Source organism: Pundamilia nyererei, unplaced genomic scaffold (assembly GCF_000239375.1).
Source record: "Pundamilia nyererei isolate P.nyererei 1_Seehausen unplaced genomic scaffold, PunNye1.0 scaffold00072, whole genome shotgun sequence".
Classification (NCBI taxonomy): Eukaryota; Metazoa; Chordata; class Actinopteri; order Cichliformes; family Cichlidae; genus Pundamilia; species Pundamilia nyererei.
In genome coordinates, this window is record NW_005187473.1 from 2,694,459 (window position 1) to 2,709,155 (window position 14,697).

The following is a 14,697-nucleotide window of genomic DNA, read 5'->3' on the forward strand; positions in this document are numbered from 1 at the left end:
TTAAAATGCTGCACCATCCATCTGTCTGTCTCTGTGTTAGCTGCGTAAGACTGGCTGGATACTGGTTTTCAAAAAAAAAAGAAGAAATTGCACACCACCATAAACCAAAACAAACAGCAGCTTGAGAACACACAGCAAGTACACAAATAAGAGGAATACACTCACAGATGTGGAGGATCTGAGACACAGTCGAACAATGGGGACATCATTTCACCTCACAGTCCCCTGCAGCTGAATCCCAAAATATCATCAACCCCAAATCTATCAAAACAATGTGTCCTACAGGGGTACCTGCTTCTCAGTAGCTAAACCCCCGCTCAACTCGCCTCATTCTGTCTCTCCCTGTCTGATAGAAGCCGTCTATCTCTGCAGTACCATGGGGGCGAACTGGGATTCCTCTTAGTGACAAAAAAAAGAGGCTTTATCCCTTCTTAAATACATGCAGAAGGGTGGAGTGGAAGTGAGACACAATGCTGTAGTAAAGACATCTTATGTTTATTTGGAAAACTGCCAACACTCCCAGTTTTCCGATGCCAAAGCAAATATTTCACAGCAGATACGAGGGTCTGAGACAATGGCTCGCCATCTCTCCGGTCACGAACGGGCCAGCCTATCCTGTTAGATAAAGTTCACTACATGAAATGTGATCGGATAAAAGCAGATTTGTGAACTGTTAGGAACATGACAGACTCCAACAGATCCAGATGAAAATCCTGGGTGAAAATTTTTTAAATTCCTTCCAGTTCTGTTCTGAGTGTCCCGCTGAAAAATAAGAAATGCAATATCAGAGCTATAACACATTCAGAGCACTACAGTGACTGAGACCGCACCCAACATGGCAGCTGTAAAATTTATTGGGAAATAATAACACCAATTAAACTGGGCTGAAAACAAACATGCTTTACTTGCTGTGACCATTCTGGTTCAGAAGAGCAATTCTAAAATCCTTTTCAGTGTAAAAAACTAAATGTCACTTCTTTGCCTTTAGCAAAAATGCATCCCACAGTTTATCTGATGCTGATGTCAGGCTTTAGCATTTTGTGCTGGATCACAATGGTTTCTTTCAAGGTTACAACTTTTTTACAATTAAATTTTTTTTACTATCCCTCCACTTTTGTAAATTATGAGAATAAAAGGACCTGATTTCAAGCAAAAGGGCTTGTGTCAAGGCTGACTTGTGACAGAAGGATAGCAGCAAGAATAAAAGAGAAGGTTTACTTTATGATAGTGAGACCTGCTACGATGTATGGTTTGGAGATGTTGATACTAACAAAAGGAGGCAGAGCTGGTGGTAGCATAGTTGTAGTTAAAACGTTTCATTAGGAGTGACCAGGAGAAACAAGATTAGTAATGAGTATATCAGAGGGACAGCTCAGGCTGAGCAGGTTTGGAAACAACATTAGAGAGGGAAGGCCGAGATGGTTTTGACGTGTGCAGAGGAGGGATAAGTACTGTACAAAAGATGTTGCGTATGGAGCTGCCAGGAACAAGGAAAAGAGGAAAACCACACAAAAGGTTCATGGATGTACTACATGAGGAGGGTTGGGGTGACAGAGGAAGTAGGAGGGGAGAGGGTGAAATGGAGGCAGACGATCTGCTGTGGCCACCCCTTAAGAAATCTATTTGAAAGAGTCCCTTTTTAGCCAGTGTATTGACTAAACAAGTGTAAGGTCCCTTGTCTATGCCCTGATATTATGGAGGTGGGTTTAATTTTGTGTAGGAGATATACAATGGGGGAAATAACGATTTGATCTCCTGCTGAATTTCTATGTTTGATCACTTACAAAGAAATGAACACATACATTGAAACAAGTTGATTAAAGTTATGATTTAGTTTGCATGTCACTGGGTGAAATAAGTATTTGATTCCGTACAACCAGACAGTTTTTGTGCTCATGTGGCAGACAGATTATAGTCACTCAATCAATCAAGCAAGCAATTACAGATATTCCTGATCTCATCTGTTATGTGTATAAAGCACACCTGTCCATAGCATCATTTTCTTCCAATCCAACCTCTTCACCAACATGGGTAAAACCAAAGAACTGTCAAAGGAGGTCAGGGACAAGATTGCAGACCTGCACGAGGCCGTAATGGGCTACAAGGCTATCATCAAGAAACTTGGTGAGAAGCTGACAGCTGCTGGTGCAATCAATCAAAAACAGGACAAACAGAATTTTTGAGTATGACCCAAAGTACACAAACTCCACAATCAACAACAGAGATGGAAAAATTATGCTTTGGGGCTGTTTTTCTGCTACAGGTGAATGGTTGGGTCTGTGCACTGTAAAATCTTGGATGGAAAACTTCCTTTCCTCAGCCACAACACTGAAAATGGGTCATGGATTGGTCTTTCAGGATGACAACAACCTGAAACATACCACCAAGGCAACAAAGGAGTGGCTAAAGAAGAAGAAGAACATTAAGGCAAACCAACTCAAGTTTTACTCCTCTCTTCTTCTTACTTCATCCTAATGAGCAGGAAAAAAACCTACTTTGGAGCTCTGTACCACCCAACTCTGGCTTTGCAGTACTATTTTTTCTCACCTCGTTAACTCCAGCTATTTTAATCATCAGACCGTTTTTGCTTTGCCACGAGCAAAATCAAAAATCTCAAAATACAACATTTCAGTCACATTGTGTCATAAAGCGTGAAATATGATAATGCAAATAAGAAAATGTTTTCTCAGGGGAAAATGGATTTTCCACGGAGTTCCGACTTTGGCATGATCCATCATTTTTGCATCTTGCCAAACTGAGATAAAGAAAGTGCTGGTCACTGGGTTCTAACTGCATCAGAGCTTTCTCATATCTTGTATTTGTTGATATGGTATAAATTTCTGGTTTAAAGTGTTAATATTTAGGCATGTTAGAAGATTAAAAGATTTTAAAAAAAGAAAAGGTGAAGGCAACAGCCTGCCATCTGTCATCTTAGTTTGGGACAAAAAGTGATGATGGATGGACAGCAGATGTGTAACTTTACTCCTTCATTCCTTAAGAATATTAGTTACAGCCCGGAAAAACACAAATACCAGCCCAGTGGCAGAAAGATTTAAATAATACAAAAAAGAAACAACATTAAGATCAGGATGATTGATGAGGTTATCAAAAAGCACAGAGAGTGAAATGATAAAGCTGGAATAAGAAGCCATACACTAGCTATACAGTTTGCATTTAAGTATAAAAGTGAGAAAAACACCATCAATTCTATAAAAGAAAAAATACAGAAATGAGCTTTTAGTGCCTCATTAGCCATCAGTCTTTATCAGGTCTGACTTCAGTAATGCTGCAGTCATTTATAAACCCGTCAAAAACAATGAACTATATAATGTACTATTGAGGAGTATGTGCAGTTGCAAAAACATGTAGTTTGAACAGTTAATGGAATTTTTTTTTTAAATGTCTATTTCAACAGCTTTAATCTTTGCTAACACCAGATGTGGCAAACATGTGAGGTCCACAGAGATGTGGATGATGGTAAGCAACTGCCAACCCATTGATGTGAACGGGCATGTCTGTACCACCTTCCTTTTTCCTGTAGTCCACTACAAGCTCTTTGGTCTTAAAAGTGTTAAAGAGCAGGTCCATGTCAGTGTACAACACAACCAGGTGCCCCACATCCCCCTATAGGCTGTTTCTTCATTGCAGATGATACCAGCACACTATGGTATCATCTGCAAACTTGAGGGAGCAGGAACAGAGGAAGGTGTTCAACAGACAGCCTTGGGGCAGAATGATGACCGAGGAAATGTTGTTGCCCAGTCTGACCTGCTGGGGTTTATTTGTCAGAAAGTCCAATATCTCTGGTCCCAAGGTTTTGAGTTTGCATTTGGTTTTTAGTTTTGTTAGGTTTAAGTTTCAATTTTTACTTACTCTTGAGCATCGCGAGCCTTAAGTTCTGTCTATACTTTATTTCTACTTTGTATTTGTTATTTAATTAATCCTCTTACCTTTTCCCTGTGTCTTCTTCCCAGTTTTCAGTTATTGTTACTCACTTCCTGTTTCATTTTTGTAGTCAGTTTCCTGTCATATCTTACATTTAGTTTTACTTCCTCTTTTTTTTCTCATTGTCATTGAATGTCTTCACCTGTGGGATTAACCTCGCCTGTGTCTTGTTCCTCCAGGTGTTTCCACTTCTTTGATTACCACGTGTGTATAAATAGTCCCATCCTTCCCCTCATCATGGTCCCGGTGTATGTTTGTTTGCCTTTGTTTCTCCCTGCATTTTCTTTAAGTTTTGAATTTAGAGATGACTGCCCTCTTGCACTTTTGTTCAACCTAAATCGTTTTACCAATTCCTGTCTGCTTTTGTGTCCTTATTCCACATCTCATGAAACAAAGAAAAAACTATGAAATTGGATTAATGCTGAAGCACCTGAAAATGAGTTTTTGTTTATGCATGTTGGATAATAACTGAGTAGTAAGTGTTTAGATGTAAGTGGAATTATATAATAATATATATATTCCTTCTCTCACCCCGCCTTGAGGCGACTTTTGTTGTGATTTGGCGCTATATAAATAAAATTGAATTGAATTGAATATAATCAGTTCAAACTCTTTTACAAAGCTCACAAAGCTTCTTTTTTATTTTCCAAAACTTTTTTGCCATTTAAAACACCGGGTTAATTAGCGTTTGTCCTTTTTATTATAACTGAGTTTGTTTCTGGATAGAAAACAAGAAGAAATAGCTTTGGATCTAGTGAAATGTGTTTTGGAACGACTTTCGCACATTTCACTTTAACTGTTGCCAAATGATTTATTCTTTCTGTGCTGCCAAACACAGAAGTTTGTTTTTTCAAAAGTTTTGCTGTCATCGGGTGTTTACTTTTATTTTTGCTCACAGTTTGTATAGATTTTTGCACAATACGCTCCACGGGGTTGGGAAATGGTCAAAGTTAGAGTTCAAATTTCATTTCAATCACAAATTTTTCAATCACATTTTTTGGTAAAATTTAACCCATCTACTGAGATGTATTCAGTAATACAGACCTAGTGACCACTACATACTGTATTAGCATTGGTCTTTCCAATCTCAACCTATATGAATGTCTAATCAGTCTGAATGATATGAAAATACCTGTGTTTATGGATCATAAAAGTGGATCTGCTGGTGGTTGTACATGAAATTGTTCCTTGCTTTTAAAGATAAGAAGCAAAAAAAAGGGTCCAAGATATCATGTTAAATAAAACCTCCAGCAGACACAAAAATTGAAAACAAGAAACATTCTGACCCACAGCTTGCAGGCTCTGTCAGCTCACACCGTCAGTCCAATCTTATTGTCTTCGGTCTGTCTCTTTCTGTGCCTGCTGCTTTCCCCTCTCTCTGATCTTTTTTTTTCATTTTTTCCCTTCTCATATCGTCTTTTGTACTTTAAAGCCCAGCTTGTTTCCTCTTCTACCACATACAAGCAGTTAAATCATTCACATCTATTTAATTCTATAAGTAGTGTTTGGAGCCGAGTATTTTGTTAAAAGTTGAAATTATTGAAATTTTAGTTGGTTTCAGGAGGATGTTTTTTCATGAAATGGTCAGATGAACAATTGCACCATGTAAGTTATTGAATAGTTTGCTGCCTGTGTTATTCCTGTGCATGTCTTCTGTATTGATGTAAATACATGGACATGTTTGCTTCTTAATCACTCATCTATTGGGTTGGAGCCCATTCCCGCTGTTCTTTTTGTGCGAAAGGAAGGGTAGACTCCACACAGGTCACCTGTCTATTACAAGGCAGACACCAGACCATGTTATTAAAATAAATCCACCGTTTCATTCATACTATGATGACTTTAGAACTACTGAAATCCTAACATGTATATCTTTGTTCGGTGAGGAAAAAGCTGGAATATCCAGAACCTATACAAACACATGGGGAACATACAAAGCAAGCAAAGGCCCCATGTGGTGGCTGACAGATTCAAAGCCAGGGCCCTCCTGATGTGAGGTGACAGTGCAAACTGCTGCACCACCGTGCAGCCATGTATACTTCTTCTCTTTCTAAAAATAGCAGCTTTCAAGTTAAACTTTTCTTAAGCTGTTGGATTGTTTATAATGATTTCGGTTGGAATTAAAAAAATTGGGCATACAATCAGCGCTATTGTTTAGGTATGTCACTGTGTAGCAATAAGCACACGGTGCACCTGTAGCACAGAGAAATCCAAATGAATTGTGTTCAGGCTGGCTTAGCTTCTAGCCAATTGATCTTCCTGTCACAGGTACATGATGAGAATGGGAACATGGATCAGTGCCTTCTTAACACCAGTGTGTGGGACGACTGGCAGAAGTCCACACATAACTCTGACTTATTAAAAATTTTGGAAAGTTCTAAAGTCTCCTTGAAATATTTAACTAATTGGTGTAAACAGCAATAATACACATGTGGGGAGGAGCTCGTAACAGGCTAGACAAGGTGCCCTAGTCTCAGCTTAATCCTTGCTTGAGGTTTCGCAGATTTCAGACACTCTGATAGTCAATAACATAAAATTATTCCATGGTCCCTAAGCAGATCCTGTGTGAATTCCATGTAATGGATATGAAGAGCCAAGGCATTGATTCCAAGGGCAGCTTTTATTCTGCTATAAAACCAAAGAATGAAACACAGATAGCCGGCGTGAGAGAAGAAGGAGGGAGTATTCCCTGAGCAAAGCATCCACCCACCCCTCCACTTTTTCCTACAAGAAGAGGATTCCCAAGGTCACTTTCATTCTCTTTTACTCTCTCTCTCTCACACACACACACACACACACACACACACACACACACACACACACACACACACACACACAATCAAATACATACACATAAAGAGACGAATTGATACCATTTCCGCTCTGGGATTCCTGCTTAATTATTCACTGCCGCGGTCATGTGACTGCAACATTCACATACGAGCATTTAAAGATGCCCGTAAGGATGCATTTCATGCATCAGTCATGTTGGGTGGCATGGATGAAATCATTATAATATATTATTAAAAGGGCATTAGGATATATTTCTAAATCAATATACACTGTGATGAGCAGGGTGAAACAAGCACTGCTGTCAGTTTACCGAACCCCCTTGGCTGCAGGCTCATTGAGCCTTTTGTTAATTGTTGGGTATTCTTCTAAATCTGTAGGTATCCAACAGATTTGTTTTTACATTTTAAAGACAAATTCATGCTCCTGGTTAGGACTGGGCGATATATCGAGTTTTTAAATATATCGATATATTTTTATATGAGATATGAGATGTGACAATATCGTTTATATCGATATAGTCTATGTTACGTTATAACTATACTTGTGGAGCCGCAAGTTTGCCTCTCTTTCGTCCACTTTTGTCTCTACGCTGCATTACTCGGCCTCGCCTCTCTCCTTCACTGAACTCCCCCTCTGCCATCGCTTCACCTGCAGGCAACGACAAGATGGACACGGCAGCTATCAAAGAGGAGCTGGTCGGTAAAAAGAAATCATTTGGAGATTACTATTTTAGTGTTGCAGCGTGACGTTAATGCCATGACTGCATTAACGGGGCAAATCTCTGTTAACGAGTTACCGCGCATCGCCCCGTGCGTGGGGCTGGACAGCGTCAACGCATTAAGGAGCTAACCGGGCTAACAGTGCGCCTTATGTATGAATTCTGGTTGTGCTTACTGACTGATTTTATGTGGTAAACAGCGCTCAGAAACCTTTCAAAAAATGTTTTGGTACGACTTTGGTAAGCTACGAAGCTGGACTGCTTGATGGATTGTTGGAGCATAACGGCTACCGAGGAGCCTCGCGGAGTGATACGTATATTCTGCTTCAATGTAATATTACCGTACTGTGTGCATATAAGGACCACAAATGGCACCTGTTAAGAGACACGGTTACAAAGAGGATTTCAAACTCCAGGCTGTCAGTCACGCAGTAGAACAGAGCAGCGAAATCTGTCTGTCTTTGTTTTTATGCTCAGCGTCTTTTTAGTTTTTTTGACTGCACAATTGTGAGCTTTTTGTTATGCACAAAAACAACATCATTTATTTTATTTATGGAGCATTATTACTTAATAAATGCTGATAATTTATTTCTGAATAATTTTTCCTTCTACATCTACGCTGTATGATAATAAAAGTACCTATGTGAGATTTGGGACACAGATTTGACTAAGAGCTCTCTGTTTGTTCTTACTTTATGGCTTTAAAAAATATCGAGATATATATCGTATATTGCCATCCAGCTAAAGAATATCGAGATATGAATTTTGGGTCATATCGCCCAGTCCTACTCCTGGTGATCTGGCAACCTACTCTAGGGCCACTGTGACGTTAAGATTTTTGGCTTTTAGTAAAATGTTTTGAAATCTAAATTAGACTGTAAGCAGCAGCATCAGGTCAAAATTTACTGGCCCAGTACCAGATGAGACCAAACACTTAGTTTTACTTCATGAAAAGGACGAATCTGGTAAAGTTGCACACACATAACCAGATAGACAGAAGTAGGAAACAGACAGTAAAAGCAAAAAAAAAAAAAAAGAAAAGAAAAGAGAAAAGTTGACTGTTTGCAGTGTCTGATTACTGTCAGGATAAATATAGATCTGTTCTGCTGGAAAATAAACACATGAGTACATACAGCATGCACACCCGGCACGCATATTAATCACCCGAGAATACACACAGCAGAAAGTGCAGTCACAAAGCACAGGAAGTTCAAGCTCAAAGTGCAGAGGTTAAAGGTTAGTGGAAACAAAAGTTGCGCATGATGGACCCAGAATGTGAATGCAAAGATACATATTTTGAAGGCTGCGGAAAACACTTTGTGCTCCATCTTTTGAAGTTTAATAAATCCCACAGTGCTCCACATACCGTATTTTTCTTCATTTGAAGTAAAAGACAGCAGCCTCCTCCAGTCTCTGCTCTCACATTAGTCAGCCAAAAGAGAGAGAGAGCAGACAGAGTAAAAAGACTACTCTTCCAGTATTGTTTTGTTTCCAGAGCTTCCCAAATTACCATCTTCTTGAAATAGACTCAAACTGCACTCTGGTGAGATGAAATGTGTGTGTTCGTAGGTTCACTGCAGGACGAAGGGAGGAGATTTCAAAGTGATACACATACAGACAAACGCTGTTACAGATGGCAAAATAACAGCACATTTACACCAGACGATGCACTCAATTTCTCTCTGGATGGAACTTGAAACTCTTTACAAAATTGTGGGCTGGGATTCAACCACTTTTTATGTCTATAAAACAGATACCTGCACGGGGATCTGTAGGAAGGGACAAGAACTGTTGATATCGAAAAGGTGAAACTGACTTTTATCAGTCACTTAAAGTGCAGTCAGGTTTTCACTGGAACCATAATCTAGTAGCTGCTAATCGAACCACAGTTTAAGACAGTAACAGGCTATAAAAGTAGCGCCACAGTCAGATAAGGACAGATGGGCACTGGGTCATTCAACTGCGCACTCACACACAGCCGCGGCCAGAACACCCAAATAGAGAAAACACAAAATAGTTTGGCCTGAAGGGAGCTCATTTAGAAACACAGACTTTGTTTGGGCAGCGCAGAGGACCCGAAAACAAGAGGCTAGCTGGCTAGCTGACTGACTCACAGCACACACACACAGACCCACACACACAGTGCTCAGAGGCAGTTCTGATGTTTATAAAAGATGCACATTAAAGAAGATGGAAATGGATGTGAGGAAGCACACAAATATAAAAATTGTACACCGAGGTAAGATTAAGAGCAAATAAAAATCAGCATAGGGGGGTGAATAGAAAAAAAAGAAGTCTTACTTGAATCCTGTTTTCCAATATGGGGAGTAGCAGAAGGCAGAAGGCACTCAAATGGGAAAAGAACTGGCCATGCATGTTCTGTGAAATCCTGGCTGTGTTTAGGCAACCCTCTGTGCTGGCTAGGAGCACAGTTTTGCCCCACATTACATTGTACTGCCAAAGATCAAGATAATTCAAATGGGCAAAATCTCTTGATCTCCCACTAATGATTTCATTTTATTTGGAATATATTTAAAGTCATTCCCGGGATCCACGAGTGCAGAAGAAAAGTCTAAATAGGTGAAAAAAAATAAAGCAGGATATGAAATCAATTTTAAATCCATAATCCAGGGGAGGGTCTTATTGAACATATGATATATTTTTTTTATCTCCATAGTTTCCATAAATATGTCTGTAAAACCACAGCCCTGTGATACAGGGACAAATGTGCTGGTGCTGCCGGGGCTTCAGTTCTTAGTTGAAAAGCAGTTGTCAATTAAGGTCATTGCTTTATAATACAGTACCTGCTGTATTATAACCATAGGTGTATATTGTAGATCAGACTCAAGGCCCGGGGGCCACTTGCGGCCCACGTCACCCCTATTTGCGGCCCGTATATTAACATGAAAAAAAAAACACACCGAATTTTCGAAAACATTTCCTGTTTGTTTTTTGTACTGCTTGAACCATCCAATGAGATGACAGTGCCAGCAGTGACCCACAGTTCATTTACGTTTGACAACTATGTCGCCTTGAGGCAACTTTTTTTGTGATTTGGCGCTATATAAATAAAATTGAATTGAATTGAATTGAATTGAATTGAATTGAATTGAATTGAATTGAAACGAATTGAATTGAATTATGTTCTCCATGGTTTCTGTTTGTCAGAGGGCCGCAGAAAGCTTCTGATCATATGAAAACACTTACAGGAAACAGGCCGGACAAAGGATTCTGGGAGCTGGTCACCTCAGTGGGATTCCCTAGCACTTCAAAGGGCCATAGCTGCACACACACACACACACACACACACACACACACACACACACACACACACACACACACACACACACACACACACCACCTTTATCTCTTTCTTCAGTAAATGGAATAAAGCCATGTTTGTTCCTGCCTCTCCTCTCTTAGCTTCAGAGTGATGAGTGCAAGCATGGCTTTGATTCCTATGACTTGTTTCTGCTTTCTGCCTCAGCTCCTTTTTTTCCTCCTATCACATGTGTGGCAACAAAAACGTGACCCCCAACCCCCCCCAGCTTTGGACAACTGACCTGGGAAATACATGCGCTGGATGTCAACCTGTCTGTTAAGGTTGAAAAAGTAACTACAAAATAACAGCACTGCAAACTAATAAAAACTTATTAGACTTTGGGGGATGGGCACAGTGTTCGGCAGCTTTACCGGATCTTCACACTTGGTAAGAAGCGAAGAAGCGAGGGGAACATAAGAATCAAAAAAAGCTGAATTTCAAATCGCAAGGGGCAGAAATCAAACACACTTGAATGAGTTATCGCCAAAAATAGCTGCAGTGTCACATTAACCACATTTTAATCGGGCTGAACAGCAAGAAGCTAATTGATAGATCAGTCAGCTTATAAAATGCCAAACAAAGATAAATGCCCACTGCCTCCTAAACGCCCCGAGCAATATCTTCCAATTATTTTTCTGAACCATTATTTAATTTACAATGACATGAAATATTAGACCCAAGCTAATCTATTAATATGTTTGAGAGCCTGCAGACTGCAAATGACAGGGTGTTTTTACTATAGCAAACATCATTAATAAATGGTAAACTGATAGCTAAGTAGCTGTTAAATGAGCGATAATGCTACCATCTAAGAACCTATTTTGATGGTTACTGTAAAGTTGCAGCTGATGTTTATAAAACATCAGAAGAGGTGAATAAGTCCCATGTCGCGTACATATAAACACTGCTGGATGGTGATTTTAAAGCTAAAGCTAAAGCTAAAGTTAAAGTTAAAGTAACACAGGTGAGGCCAAGCAGACAGCATTAAGATGCATCCACGTTCCTAATTTTTACTCTTTACACAATCCAAAAGGGTGAGTTACAAACAAAATCACCTCTTATATGGTTTTACTTTGAACTAGGCTGGAAGAATGCTTGTTTTCCATTGGGGTCATGGGCTCAGGAGGTGGAGCAGGTCATCTGCTTATTGGAAGGTTGATTGTTCAGTCCCTGGCTGCTCCAGTCTGTGTGCCAAAGTATCCTTCGGCAAGATACTAAACTCAGAGCTGTTCCTAATGCCTTCACTGCGTGAGTGCTTGGGTGAACATTAGATAGAAAGCACTTAGAAATAGAAAAAAAGTGCTTGGGTGAATGAGTCGTGATGAAGTGTTTTGACTTATATACAAGAACCCGTCCATTGACCATGCTGATTATTTGGAAATTTTAACACTTCTAAAGGGACTGACTTGCTTCAGATGACCAGTTTTATGCAGTTCATCCATTGTTGTGTTTTGTTTTTGCTAGCTTTTTGGTTGGGAGCAAAGGCCAAAATGAGTTGCTAAGGTCAACATACAACATGCTACCCCTCTTAAAAAATGCAGAACCATAAAAAGATGATTAAGCATAACTGATGGAGAAATGGGAGCAACATTAATCTGCTATACAGCTGTTCTATTTGGCACACGGGTAATAGGATGTATGGCAATATAACACATCGATCCATCCACTCATCCATCATCCACACCCTTTCATGCTGTTTAAGGTCACTGGGCTTGGGCTTTTTCCCAATGGGAGGCGGGGGCAGTGTGGACAAGTCACCAGTCTATCACGCTGTCACTATTTCCCAGAATCAATCAAAGTCAAGTCAGCAGTTTCCTATATTTCAAATATAGAACAGGATGTAATGGATTGGCAAACCAATAACATATCTACTGCTGTTACTTAGTGTCAATTACTTAGTAACCATCTGTTACTTGGTGACTAATTTGTACACGTCACGCACTAAGCAATGTGGGAGAAGTCAAAATGTTTAATCTGGTCACCTTGCCATCAAAAGCATTGACATTTCGACCACTGTAGAGAGAGCAGATGGCCAGAAACATACAGTACAGATGGCTTAAGCCATTTTCACACATGCACTGTAGCCCCAGATATTACTCAACGTCAGTGGATATGAGAAGTCTAGTGCAGTTGAATCAGCCGTTAGACTGTATTTGATCTATCAGCTTCCTAGTAATAATACTGTGTAATTTCTGATTGTGAGAACGGCTTCAGCTGGCGGTCTACCAATCATGAGGTTAGTGGTTTGATCCCTGGTTCTTCCGATGACCGCATGTTGAAGTGTCATTTGGCAAAACACTTAACTGAAAGAAATCAAAGGCATAAGGAGAATGTACTATGAATGTGTGCAAATACGCCCTATAGCAAAAAGGGTTTTTGGTGCTCAGTTAGAGATTAGATATGCAGTTAGCTTACCAAGAGTAACCCTGATTACAACTAACATGTTAAAAAGCAAATGATTAGCTTTAGCTCTTTTGGCTTCACATGCTTTTCTTAGAATTGAAACATATGGGTCAATAATTCTGTCAGTTACATACAACATTAAAAAAAAAACCTGCAAGGTTTTATTATGACTAGCTGCAGGATTCGTGTCAACCACATCTCTGTTCTCTCATCTCACCACATAACAGTGGGGATCTTATCTCTCTATTCTCTCAAAATTGATTTCCTTCCCTGTTCCCTTCTTTGTCTGCCAGGATAAGATGTCACTACTTGAGTTGCATTGATATAATGAAATCACTGAGCAAAAAGAAAGGTGAAAAAATGTACAGCTTGCGCAAGTGAGAAAAATGAACCAGGGGGAGGAATTAACATGACCAAGTCTGCAAAATCGCCCAGTATGTTTGTGTGATTGCTGTGTGAAGCTGAAACAAATAGCCTGACTGTTGTAACGCGGTTGCCTAAGAGTCATTATTTTTCAGGCTTTCTTTTCCCCTCCTAATTGCTAATGTGCTACCGTTCTTTGTTCTTATTATTCCCCCACTATCCAATTTGTTACAAATGCCTGTGTTACCTCTTTTTTCTCACAATACCCCAAAATGGCACAATAAATAGTTGAGATATGAATAAACAAGGTAGTTTTTATAGACCACAAACATGCCAAATACACCCCCCACCAGCTCGAAAAAACCCAATAAACAAAATGTAATAACATTTTAATCTCATAACAAATTAACAAATATCACATACAAATAAGACAAATTCATCCAGACCGGGGATTTGTTAAATATATATAGCATTCCTCCTTTTCTGGGCTGCAGACAACTTCCAATTCCCTGCTATCACACAGAGACTCTGCAGAGCTTACGGCTTTTCTTCCCCATCACGATAATGCCTGAGTAACCACTCTCTTACATACTGTCAGTGCCCTCTATGCACAGTGTTCCCATTAATCACATACTGGGAATGATGCCTGGAAAAAAATGGACAGAATTTTCTGTGACTGTAGATAATAGAAATTCCCAGCTCGCTCTGGCAGTGCTAACAGAAGGCACATGAAAGGCACATTTTGAGCTGTATAGTAAAATGGTCATTTATTGTGTCTTGGGGCTTTTTAAAGTCTATTATTAATTCACATGTGGCTATACTTTTTTCCAGAATGTCATTCATAATTAGGGCTTTCATAATTCAGCATTCAACGGTCATTCTTTTTACAACTGTAAAGAAACCAGTGTGCTCATTGTAATGTTATAGAACAACAACAGCAGGACTTCTGTTCCTGAGTTCTCGGGCACATTTCCTCACATTTGAGAAACCAGACACAGCTGGAAAGTTAATAAAATACCCAATCTGCTTTTTTTTTAACTGAATGAAGGTTCCAACATCTATGCTGTTAAGCTGGATTTAACAGCTACAATCTTAGAACCTGCTTAACTCTTTAATAAATTTCAAAAATCAGTCTAATCTGATAATCTGGCGA

At 39.5% G+C, this 14,697-nt stretch overlaps 1 protein-coding gene across 4 annotated transcripts in view; it reads right to left on the minus strand.

The window, feature by feature from the left end:
* The window catches only part of kank4 (KN motif and ankyrin repeat domains 4), a 77,204-nt gene that overhangs the window by 42,023 nt on the left and 20,484 nt on the right, over positions 1-14,697 (minus strand). The window contains exon 1 of one of the 4 annotated variants that reach the window (XM_005736990.1): positions 166-384. The exons of the other annotated variants lie outside the window; for them this stretch is intronic. The gene's annotated coding sequence lies outside the window, so the exon portion shown is untranslated. Of the gene's footprint in view, positions 1-165; positions 385-14,697 lie in introns of those variants that run through there. 4 annotated transcript variants of the gene reach the window in all.